This window comes from Lepeophtheirus salmonis, chromosome 8 (assembly GCF_016086655.4).
Source record: "Lepeophtheirus salmonis chromosome 8, UVic_Lsal_1.4, whole genome shotgun sequence".
Taxonomy (NCBI): domain Eukaryota; kingdom Metazoa; phylum Arthropoda; class Copepoda; order Siphonostomatoida; family Caligidae; genus Lepeophtheirus; species Lepeophtheirus salmonis.
In genome coordinates, this window is record NC_052138.2 from 6,254,781 (window position 1) to 6,266,798 (window position 12,018).

A 12,018-nucleotide genomic window follows, 5' to 3' on the forward strand; every position below is an offset into this window, starting at 1 on the left:
TTTTAGTATACTGACAGATCATATTTACAACTTTGAATAGATAAAGAATGTGGAAAGTCATCAAAATCATTAAGTCAGTTTTGAATCTTTAAACAAAACCTGGAGTCTGACTTCAAAAAAATAGCCTGTGAATGGAGTTAGACTTAACTTAAATGAATCATGCCTTGGCTTAGACTCTACTCGATCCATATCCTTACAGACAAAATGAAGACCACCAGGGCTGCCCACACCCAAATTACAGAACGATTTGAAGTACCATGGTAACCGAATCACCTTTTGTTCGGGTGAGAAACAATGGACTGTTGAAAGAGACCACAATATTCAGAATGACAAATGGTTGGGCAAAGAGAGAGCTAATGTCTCCCACGTCTTTGAGCTCCAGTTTGCGGTGAGCATAACGAACTTTGTGGTTATTGGGAGTAACGTCAGTGTCATGCCCTCTCTTCTTTACATCAAAAGGCACCGTCAGGCACTTTGAACTTTTGTCTGACCAAGTCATACCTTGGATGGAAGCTGAGGCCAAAGGTGTCGAGTTCTAGTTTTAACAGGACTCGGCCCTCTCTCACAAGGGCTGCAAGCCCCAAAACTACTTGAAAGAAGATTAGGTGCAATTTTGGAGCCCCCAGACTTACTCATCGATATGACTCCCATGGATTATTTCTTTTAGGGTGAGTTCGAGAGGAAGGTATCCGAAAAATCCACACAACAACATCTACTCCTTATAGGGTTCCATAATCAAGTACTTGAACAAAGTCTCTCCTGCAGACGTGGGCAAGGCCGGCAAAATCCTTTAGGCATCGAATCGAGAGAAAGATTGGCAAAAAATGCAAGCAAATGTACTTTTTGTATTATTAAAACTTGATAATAAAAATTCAACCTCTAATTGCTTCTTCCCTTATTGATCAGGACCTGTATATTGGTGGGACCTTTTTTAACGTTATTACCAATGTTTTCTTTTTTTAGTAACAAAATTTGTATTAATATATTATAATGCACTAATTATATTTGTAATCTTGGATGAGAACATTTTGGCTTCTGATAATTTTGCTGCTTACATTTTTACTTTTTGAATATTTCATCGATACATATATTTGTCGCATTTTTATGGATATATATTATATGTTCGAACTTTACCTTTAGTCCCTACAATTGTTCTATCGATTAAGTTTCATACGTTTATTCAAACATCCACATAGATCAAGACTTTTTTCGATACTTTTGTAGGTACAGCTTGTACCGTGTTTTTGTATATTCCAAAGCTGTTATCATTATTATTTAATGTCTTAAGGGTTAAACAACTAGGTATAAAGTACGTGTGTTCAAGAAATGACGGAGAAAAATAACTGATGATTTGTTGGAGGAGATACACGAGTTGAACGCCTAGAAATTTCTGTCAATCTCTTTGCTATTTACGGAGTGGGATTTGTGCTTATTTCCTTCCTCCAATAGCTACTTGCAGCTAATTTAATAAAACACCATGACAGTTATCCCTTCAAACATTCTTCAAATTTTCAGGGTTACCATGTAAATTTCGGTTTCTTTTGATATAGTGGGTTCAAGGAAATTCAGCAGTTTTTTTTTTGTTCTTTCAAAAAACTAACTTCTGTCTAAAGTCTTCCAAATCCTCCTTCAGCAACTCTCCTATGTCTTTTCAGGAACTTTCACCTCACTTGAGTACCTCCAGGTTGACATTGAAGCTTAGGCTTCAATTAGAACTAGAGTTGTCTAGATTTGAATTGTGTTATTCTTGTTGTTCTTGGCCTCCATGATCTCTTTTTATCTCTGAGAATCGTGTCCTTTTTACTCAACATGTTCCTAACCTTGTACACAGTCTTAACGTTCAGGATGAACCTCTCGGGAATGTCCTTGAGCTTATAACCTCCCTACATCCCTATACGATTTTCTACTAAGAGCCTCCAACTTCAATCGTTTCAGCAAAGGCCTTCAAATTCTTGTTTTTTATCAAGCTAGAGTCCAAATTATAAGGCAGAAAGATTTGAAATAAATTTACGTAACATCTGTAAAAATTCAAGTCAGGATCTTAACTCACTCAAAACCAAGCTAGCTATGATACTGTAACTTGCAATAACGGAATTTCCACGGGCCCAGCACATGCCGTCACAACTTCATGAGAATTTAGTTAAGTAGTTATTGTGCTAAGCGTGAGGACGCTACTTTGGTTATTTCCAAAACAATGGTTCAAAAATAAATTTTCGTTTTAATTTTACACTGCTTCTTGATGCAAAGAAATACAGTTGAAAGTAAGGCTTGAAAACTATTATGGGGAGTCCACTTTATAAAGCAAATAAAAGAATGAAATAATAAATATATTATTTCACCTAATAATAAGCCAATTTTGATTAAGAAAAATAGTGTTTTCTTTTTTATGGCCAGCACTTTTCAGTCCATGTGTTATATAAAATATTTACTAACAAAAAAAAAAGGTGTATTTAAATAAAATACTTAGATCTAATAATAAAATAAGTAGATATATTATTGTGCATTAATAATTATTTATTTTATTTAACATATTTTAAAATTAAAAATACATATATACAAACTGAAATACCTAATACCCGTACATAGTATATATTTTTATTTCATTTTAAAAATAAGTTAAATCCGTATTTGGTAGATATGTTCGCCCATACATACACATTTTAAGATATAAAGTATTTAACAGAAATATATTTAATAGAATTTTTTTATAAAATGGTAATTGCGTGTACTTTGGGCTTGTTAAAAAAAGTGAAACTGAAAATCGCGATGGTAACCATGATAATTTGAAGGATGTTTTGGATGAGAGCAGCTTAGCTGTCATGACGTTTCATTAGATCAGCTACATTCAGCTGTGAAAAAGGAGGAGGGGGAGAAGGAAATAATCAAGGACATTCTCAAGAATTACTCCGATGTTAATCCTCAATTCTACTCTGTGTCTAACCAGAAGTTATTATTTATGACTACCCATTAAATCCTCAAGGACTCTTTTTTTATCAGGAGGCAAGACAAATACCTCAAATTAGAGTATCTTATTTTTACAACTTGTACGATTTGAAATTTTTTGAAGTATGTTCCTTATTCAACTGTATGAACTAGAAAAAAAATTATTAATATTTCAATTCCATATGTTATTAACAAAAAAAAAATCTAGCAACTATTTATAGGATTCTCAATAATATGCAAATACTATTTATTAGCTGAATACTTCTTTATTAATAAAATAAGAGGTTTTCCATGTCAGAAAATGGATGCATAGCTGCTTAGTACGGGGTATCGCAGGAGCCCAAAATTGTTCTATTACACATTCTGACCCCTCAAAAGTTGCGAATGGTAAATAGAAAGTAAGTTGAATCCCTTACTTCTACAGCGAGATAAACGTTGCACGCCCCGAATTTAGTGTGAAAAGAGACGAAAAAGATAAAAACTACTTATGAAAAGAAGAAAATTCTGCCAATATCTTATTTTTTTTATTCTGTATAAGTTAGTATATAAAAATGTGGATAAGTATCCTTATTCTTTGCTGAATGCTATTTTTAAACATATTATATTTGAATATATCAAACTGGGTACGGACACTTAATTTTAAATTTCCTTAGTTTATCTCTTGATTTTAAAGTTGACAAAATGTATCAGTGTCTTTGGTTATATCCGTAAACCTTACAGGAAGCCTGTGAAATTAGTTTCACTGCCCTTTTCACAGATTGGGAATAGAATATTCCTTAATTTGAGTCAAAAGTTGATCGGAGGAATGAATTTAGTGATAGAAGGAAATGAAAAATATTTTTCATTCTCGAATTACTTGATTCAATCATCAGGAGAGGTTCATTCTTCATGGACTGGATATGAGTAAAATAAGACACTATGTACTCCTAAACTGTATATTTGTAAACCTATTAGAATACAATCCAGATGTCAAAAAATAAAATTATGTGAAAAACTCGGCAAAAAAGAACGTATGTCATAATAATATTAATGGCTCATTAAATTGCACCTTTATTTCAGACGGTAGACAGAAAAATGACTCTCTAGAGGCAAATAACCTAGTAAAAACAAATTGTTTATATTAAAAACTAAAAATAGCTTTTTAATATCATAATAATATTGTTCACTAGTGAACAAAATCCCTCTTTTTAAAACGTAAATATTTATTCCTTAAAGATGTTGAACAACTGATATTTTGATTAATATAAATATTAGATAATAATGAGTAATAAATTAGATACATGGAATACTATAATACAAGTTAAACTATAACCATCTTCTCTCATCTTCATTAAGATACTATTCTACTTTGCTAATGTATGTTCGTAAATTAGTGATCACCCGCAAAATAGAGAGAATAGAAACAAAGAATGAAGGTGGCAGAAAAGAGAAAGAGAAAGGGATACAAAAATAGACAGAGAAGGAGAGAGATATGGAAAGATAGAAGGGGAGGGGGAAAAGTAATACAAAAATTACTTTGATGTTGATCCTCAATTTTACTCTGAGTCCAGTAAGAATTTATTATCACAATATATGCAACAAATCCTCAGGGCTACTCTCGTATTTTTTTAGCACACGCAAATGTTCAATCAAGATACGAATATATACAGGGTCCTCGGAAAGTTCTGTTAAATGTTTATTAAAGTCATTTTAAGGGTTAAAAGCCTATTCCATAGTGAAAATATTCTCATAACTGAACACAATATTGGGATCCATGCCAGTCCTCAGCTTCTAAAGAAAAACATTGCTTCTCTCAAGTATTTTTTCAGAGTAATTCCATATTGTATTCTTGATAATATGATACGGAAAGTGATTTGTGCATATTTCTTTCTTTCATAGCTGTTAACAGCTGATCTAACAAAATGCCATAACTGTTTATTTAGATTCAATGATAAATTACTTTCATCAATCAAACAAATTATCTTTGGGTACTACAGCAATTCTGCCTAATGTCTCCAAAAAGTTATTGTCTGATACCGAATGTCCTTGTGTTGTATTCTCGCGTTAAAATCAATATGCCTTAATTTTTATACTGAGGTAAAAAAAATATATATATATTTCAGGTTACAAGAAGAAAGTATTAGGATAGGAAAATGTAGTAAATAATTTTGAAAGTATGGATTTACTTTCATAGCTGAAGTAAAAATTGAAAAGCCAAAATGTCTAGTTAGCAACGAAATTAGTAAGGCAAATCGATCAACCCCAATAAAATTAAACGCTATTTAACCATAAACATCCAAACATTGCGGGCAAAGATGATCAGTATTTTAAGCACAATGCTGATGGTGTCAAAAAAACTAACAATGAAAAATATGGCATCCATTAATTTATTTGATGGCTCTCTTAATCGTCAAGCCATCAAACCTCACACGATTCCGAGGAGTTGCTACTACTAGGAAACAAGAGAGATTGTTCGATTTATGCATGGAGCGGAATATGTTAACAAATGGAATACAATATCCGTGACTAATATCACAGTTAGTAAAAGAATAGCCAATATGCCTGCTGATATTATGGAACAAGTAATCCAGGAAATGAAATCAGCTTTACTTAAATTACTTTATTACTTGTGTATTCAGGTTGATAAATTAACAGATGCGGTAAGCTGTGCTCAGTTACTGGTTTACGTGAGGTATATTTATTATGGCGACATCAAGGATGAGTGTATTTTTTTTTAAACATTTGAAACGACATCTACAGCAAGTGATGTCTTTAACAAAATTAGTTCATTTCTGCAAGATAACGAGATTTCCTTAGAAAATGCTTGGAGTTTTTGCACAAACGGTGCTCCAGCAATGCTAGGGTGTTAGAATTACAAGATATAATGAAATGCGTTGTAAATATCATGAATTTTGTAAAAGCTAGTGCTTCAAACAGCAGTCTATTTTCAAAACCTTTCATTTAGTTGAATACATCCAATAATGGATGGAGGCCAATCTTAAAATTTGTTTTAGATTTTCGTAATGAATTAAAAACATTTTTAAATAAAAATGTAAACCAAAGTTTGAAGCACTTATCGGGGACAATAACTAACTTCACAAAATTGCTGATTTGGTGTACATCTTTGTAATCTTGAGAGAGTTAAATTTGTATCTTCAAGGACCAAACACAACATCCCTAGATGTGTGAGAAAAGATATGAGAATTTCAGTTGAAACTTCAACTTAAAGTAAAAACTAACGGATGAAAATAGAATTTGCATGCTGTCAGACTTATTTGCTTTCTTTGAGGAAACTTATATTGAAAAAAAAAGCAATGACCAAGACAATACATTTGAATAGAAAATTTCCAAATATGTTCCTAATCTACCTGACCCACCATTTTCCATTGCACGAAGCCCATTTACCGTCAGAGTTGAAGATGTTCCCGAAAATACACAAGAGTAGTTCATTAAAGTCATTAGCAGGAATGAAGCAAAAACTGATTTTCCTCTAATGTTAGTTGTCAAATATTTGATCAAGAGTTTTGTGTTATCTTGTTCTGTCTGAGATAGCACTGCAACCCTATCCTTCCTTTTCCAACAACATACCTATGTTAAACAGCCTTTACAAGCTTATAGCCTATCAAATCTAAATACAGGAGCAGACTTGTTGCAGAAGATGATCTGCTTTTAGTTATTGCAAGGAATGCTCCAAGGATTTCAGGTATAGCGAGAAAGAAGCAAACACAGTCTTCTCACTTATATTTGTAGGTATTTGCACTTAATATAACTTAATTTTTGAAAATTTGCAAAGGAAAAAGATTTGGCCTATAAATTTCCAAATAATTAAAAGTCAAATTTAATATATAGCATATTAATAGTTTGCTCCAAAAAGAAGTAATTTTATTCTTGGGGTCACTGCAACTTAGCAAATATTATGAAGGGACACCAGAAAGTTTGGTAACCGCTGCCCTGTACCTGTAGTGTTAGGAGTATATAATTAAAAACCCTTGCCAAAAAAAAATATTTCATATTTTTTTCAAGCTTTTTCCCCAAATCATTATTATATTCACTACATAAATTTGTACTATGGATTCCTTCCCTAAATAGGATTTATTGAAATTAATTGATTAAAGTAATTAATTATTGAATTTAAATTAACTTAGTCTATTAATTGATCGAATCTTTTATTCTTCATATTGCAATAAAAAATGATTGAATATAACTGTTTGCAAATTTTACGCATGACAGCGTTTGCATCAAAATGTAATTGATTAATTATATTCCAACATGATTTCAAGCCAATTTATATATTCTTTTGAAAGATGGTTTTAAAAAGATTGTTCGAGAGTTACTATTGGCATGGTTCTAGGACTGTGTTTCTATAAATTAGTATAAAAATCATAACTTCATTTATATAGTTAAAAAAAAAGGATTTCATCGATCATACATTTTTATATGATATTATAATAAGCTACCGCTTGAGCCCGGCAATGTCCGAGTTATTAGGCATAGACGAACATACAAATTTTGCATTTCATAATATAGAAGATAATTTCCAAAAAAAAACCTGTCTGTTAGTTTCTGTTTTTTATGAACACACTCAAACGTACCTAATCGCCCAGTAATTAAATGTTCAGCCCACGGCTACATTAATTCCAACTGTTCAAATTTTAATCAACCAATCGGCATATATATTGGCCAATGACCATTTATTATTTATATGCAGAAACTTTGGCTATCATATCCAAATAGAAATTTATAGCTACGGTTATAATTAAATATTACCAAGCAATATCATTATACGATATCGAATAAAAAACTATGTAGTATTTTAATATTATGAAATATATATATGTAATTTTTTTTAATTGCGGATAAATAGGGTAATAATGATTGTCTGATAATACTTAAGAAATAAATAGCAGTTGCTTTTATGGACTTATTTGGCAAATTAAAATATGATTTTGGGCCTTTTTCTCTAGGAAAGGTTGCATGATACAATAAAGGCAACAACGTGAGCTAGAAATAAAGAAAATAATAACGAAAAATAATAAATGATAGCTAGAACGATAGTTATATTTGAATATTATATTATCTAGTAACACACCTCTTATTTTAAGTTTACACTTTTGGTATCTCATATCTTTGAAAGGGGTTATGATAAAACTTCAAACAGCTGAAATGACCAATAAAAAGCATTTCTAACACTGGCAAAACTAATCATAAACGTACTTAGAGGGCATCAGTCTTTATAGTTTTATATAGTATTTAAATCAATTGTGTTGTTGATGAACTTCATACGAGGTTTGGTTTTCTCAAACGTAGATAATGATTTCTTTATAGATATTTTGTTTATTCGATTCACAAGACAAGCCAAGACTTTTTAAGGGTAGAGAACATAAAAGACTGTTAGTGCATTGTGAAACTAAATAACGTCATTCGGTCGTAATACATCTTGCAAACTTTTCTCCAAAAATAAACATAATATTTTTTTCCCCAATGGTATCCCTAATCTTCAGCAATTTATGTGACTTTATATATCAGCTGTAGATCTACTACTCATTATCAGTAAAAATAGGACTATAATATATATTGACAAAGAAAACACGCGGTTTTTTTGTTCAACGTTGGCTATTTTAAATTACTATTAATATTTTATTTATTCGCTTTTTGGAGCAGAGGCCTCATAACACTTTTCAAACCATTGCTTAGCTTGTTCCCATCAAGAAGCAGTGAAAATTATAACACAAAATGGTTTTTGATCCATTGTTTTGGAAATAACATAAGTAGCGTCCTCAGACTTAGCGCAATAATTTAGAAAGCTGTCTTTGAAGGTTAAAACTAACGGAAAATGAGATTAATTTAAAAAATAGCACAATCTATGTCCGAAGCCCGTTATTTTTTGCCCATATATGTATGATATACATGAAGGAGCACTACCATATACAGTGCACCCTTTATACATAGCTGACGCTTCATGCGCTTTCCTGCACTTTGTTAAGAAAACTACGTGGTTTTTAGATTAAAATGTGATTATATGCATCAGGGGACTATATACTAGTGATGGAGAAATGAATCGGAATTAGGAATCAGAGAATCGAGTGTTTTTTTCTGAAATCATGATTGGCATTGGGAAACTAATGTTTAATTTGTCATTCTGATTCTCATTAATCACTGGTTTAACTGGTTAACAATTTATTACTTGTTTAAAATGTGAAAAAAATAGCCTACTCCTTAGTTTAAGAATTTTTGTTGTTTTTTATTAAAAAATTTAATATTTGATTTTTTTCCCAAAAAAATTTAATATTTTAATTTTTTTTCAAAAAATTTATTATTTTAAATTTAATTTAATTTTTCAAATTTTTTTTCCAAATAAACTTAATTTTCTGTCAATTCTACTACAAAAAATTTAATAATTGAATGTTTTTTTAAAGATTTTCTATTAAAATTTAATGAAGGAAAAAAAACCTTCTTTATGAACAGTTGGGAATTTTTTAATTTTTTTTTCCAAAAGTCTAGTCTTGTGTAAGCAACAGGGGATTTTCGAAAAAATATTAAAAATCAAATTGTATATTTGAATTTTTTTTTTTTTTTTTTTTTTTTTTTTTTAATATTTGAAATTTTTTGAGTAAGCCTTGAAAAATGAGTCATATTTTGACGGTCAATGTTGTTACAGAATAAATACAGTTTTTCTATGAAATTACAAATTTTAATGTTTACTTAATTAGAATTACATCATCACCTTGTAATTGAAAATTTAACTAATTAAATTTATAAAATAAATCAGTTAGATACGCAATATCTGTTTTGAATTAAAAGAGGCCATCACTCAAATCACTGGATTTAATTTCCTCAAAAATTTGCAAGACTGTGTCGAAAAGTGAATAAAACTGGTTTAAACTGTTTTTTTAGGGTAACCATCTAAATATTGGTTTTTGAAGTTGTTGTTTTTTTCAAAAAAATTAATGTTATGTGAATAGTTGTGGATTTTTGAAAAAAAAGTTAATTTAAAATTGTATTATTAAAAAAAAAATTTAATATTCGAATTTTAATTTTTGGATTTAGCAAATTGTATTTTTTAACTATTATTTTAGATATTAAAGAATCGGCATTAGGTTTTTTTTAGGAATCACCCCATCACTACTATATACAGTGTACCCCGTGCTGAGTGTTGGATCAGTCCTAGGATTGTTGAACTTTCTACAAAAAACCGATAAGGACCAGTTCTAGAACTGGCAACTTTTTTGGACTGCAGTTTTTGATACCGATCCAACACTATCCGTGACTGTTTTTCACATATATGTACATACAGACAAACTTTGTTTTATTAGTAAGAAATTTTTTTAAGTAAATACATTCAACGACTTTTTTATACTTAGTTTTTTTACTCATTAAATATCTACTGCCTTCTAATATTTGCAGTAAAAGTGATTAAATGTGCGAACAAATTAATTCTTATTTTCTTATATAATTCATTCATGTTGTAATCTGTAAAACATATTCATAAAAATATTAAAAATAAATATTATGTAAATGTGGACGTTGATAATTTTCTTTTAATATAACATTTTACAGATCGTTCTGGTAAATCCTGATCATCTTTAACTACATCCTGAACAATAAGGAAAGCATTCAACTCAGATGTTTCAATTTTAAAGTGAGAGGTTGAGCCTTAGCTTCAAGTTAGTTGCGCAATTTATAATTCGAAACAAGTATTTTCGATATAGGATACCCAGAGGAACACTATCATCGAATTTGCTTGAATGGGGGACAGTTCAGCGTACATCATAAAGATGGTCATATATCAAAAGAGAACAGTCTACAACCGGTGGATACATGCGGGGCATATAAGTGAAAAGCCCACAAGTCCCAGAGTGATAAAAAACGTATTTTCATACTCCTGTAGGCCTGAAACGTTCCTTGAAGTCATCTCCTCCGACTCCAATTTACGCTCTTGCCAAAAAGCGCCAAGTAAGCCGTGCTAACACTCTCCAGGGCCATAAACACTGATCTGCGGATGAAGACATACCGCCTCTACAAAAGACATATCTTTACAGACAAAATGAAGGCCACACAGGATGCCCATGTAAGAAAATTGCGGAACGATTTGAAGTCTCATGGTAACTGAATCCTCTTTTATTCGGATGAGAAACAATGGACTGTTGAAAGATCCCACAACATTTAGAATGAGAAAAGGTTGGCCACTGAGAGAGTTGTTATCTCCCACGTCTTTAAAACTGACTTTCCGATTTTGACCCTTGGGGTAATTGAGAGCAACTGCAGTGTCATGCCCCCAGTGCAGTGTCATGCAGTGTTGGAGCCAAAAGGTACTGTGGACTCATATCTGAGCAAGTGACACATTGGATGAAAGCTGAGGCTATGGTATTGAGTTCCTCTTGCAACAAGTCTTGGCCCTTCTCACAAGGCATGAAAAGACCCAAAACTTGTTTAAAGAAGAGAAGGTGTCATTTTGATACCCCCATACCTGGCCCTCTAACTCCCTCTATATAAATCCAATAGAATACTTATTTTAGGAGGAGTTGAAGAGGAAAGTTTTTACCAATTCACACAACAGCATTAACTCCTTCCAGGACCTCCATCATCAGAACAAAGTCTCCCCCACGGACGTGTTCAAGGCCTGCAAATACTTTATGCCTCGTGTTGAGCGAATGATTGGCGAAAATGACAAATACATGACATGATTTTTTTCTTTTGTATTATTAGAAGTTGAAACTATTTCAAACCTTGACTTTCTCCCCTTATCAATCAGGATACAGTTAAAGGTAGTCTGGATGTATGAATGACCCTGTATTTCCCAATATTAATTCAGCAATCCAGTAACATTTTGCTCCTTCATAACTGAATGCAATAATGAAGTAAATCACACAAACCCACCACCTTTAGCTTGAACCATAGTCTCCAACCTGGCCATAACCCAGGCACCGGCCTTGATGATGAACTCCTTGTCCACTTGACCACTGCCTCGAAAATGAAAGCCTACAAGTAGTCAAGAGTATTATTTGCATATCTATTGGTCTCTCTCTCCAATATGGCCCACACATAATAATCCAAGGGGTTCAGATCCGGGTAGCTATGAAGCCACATTTCCTTTAC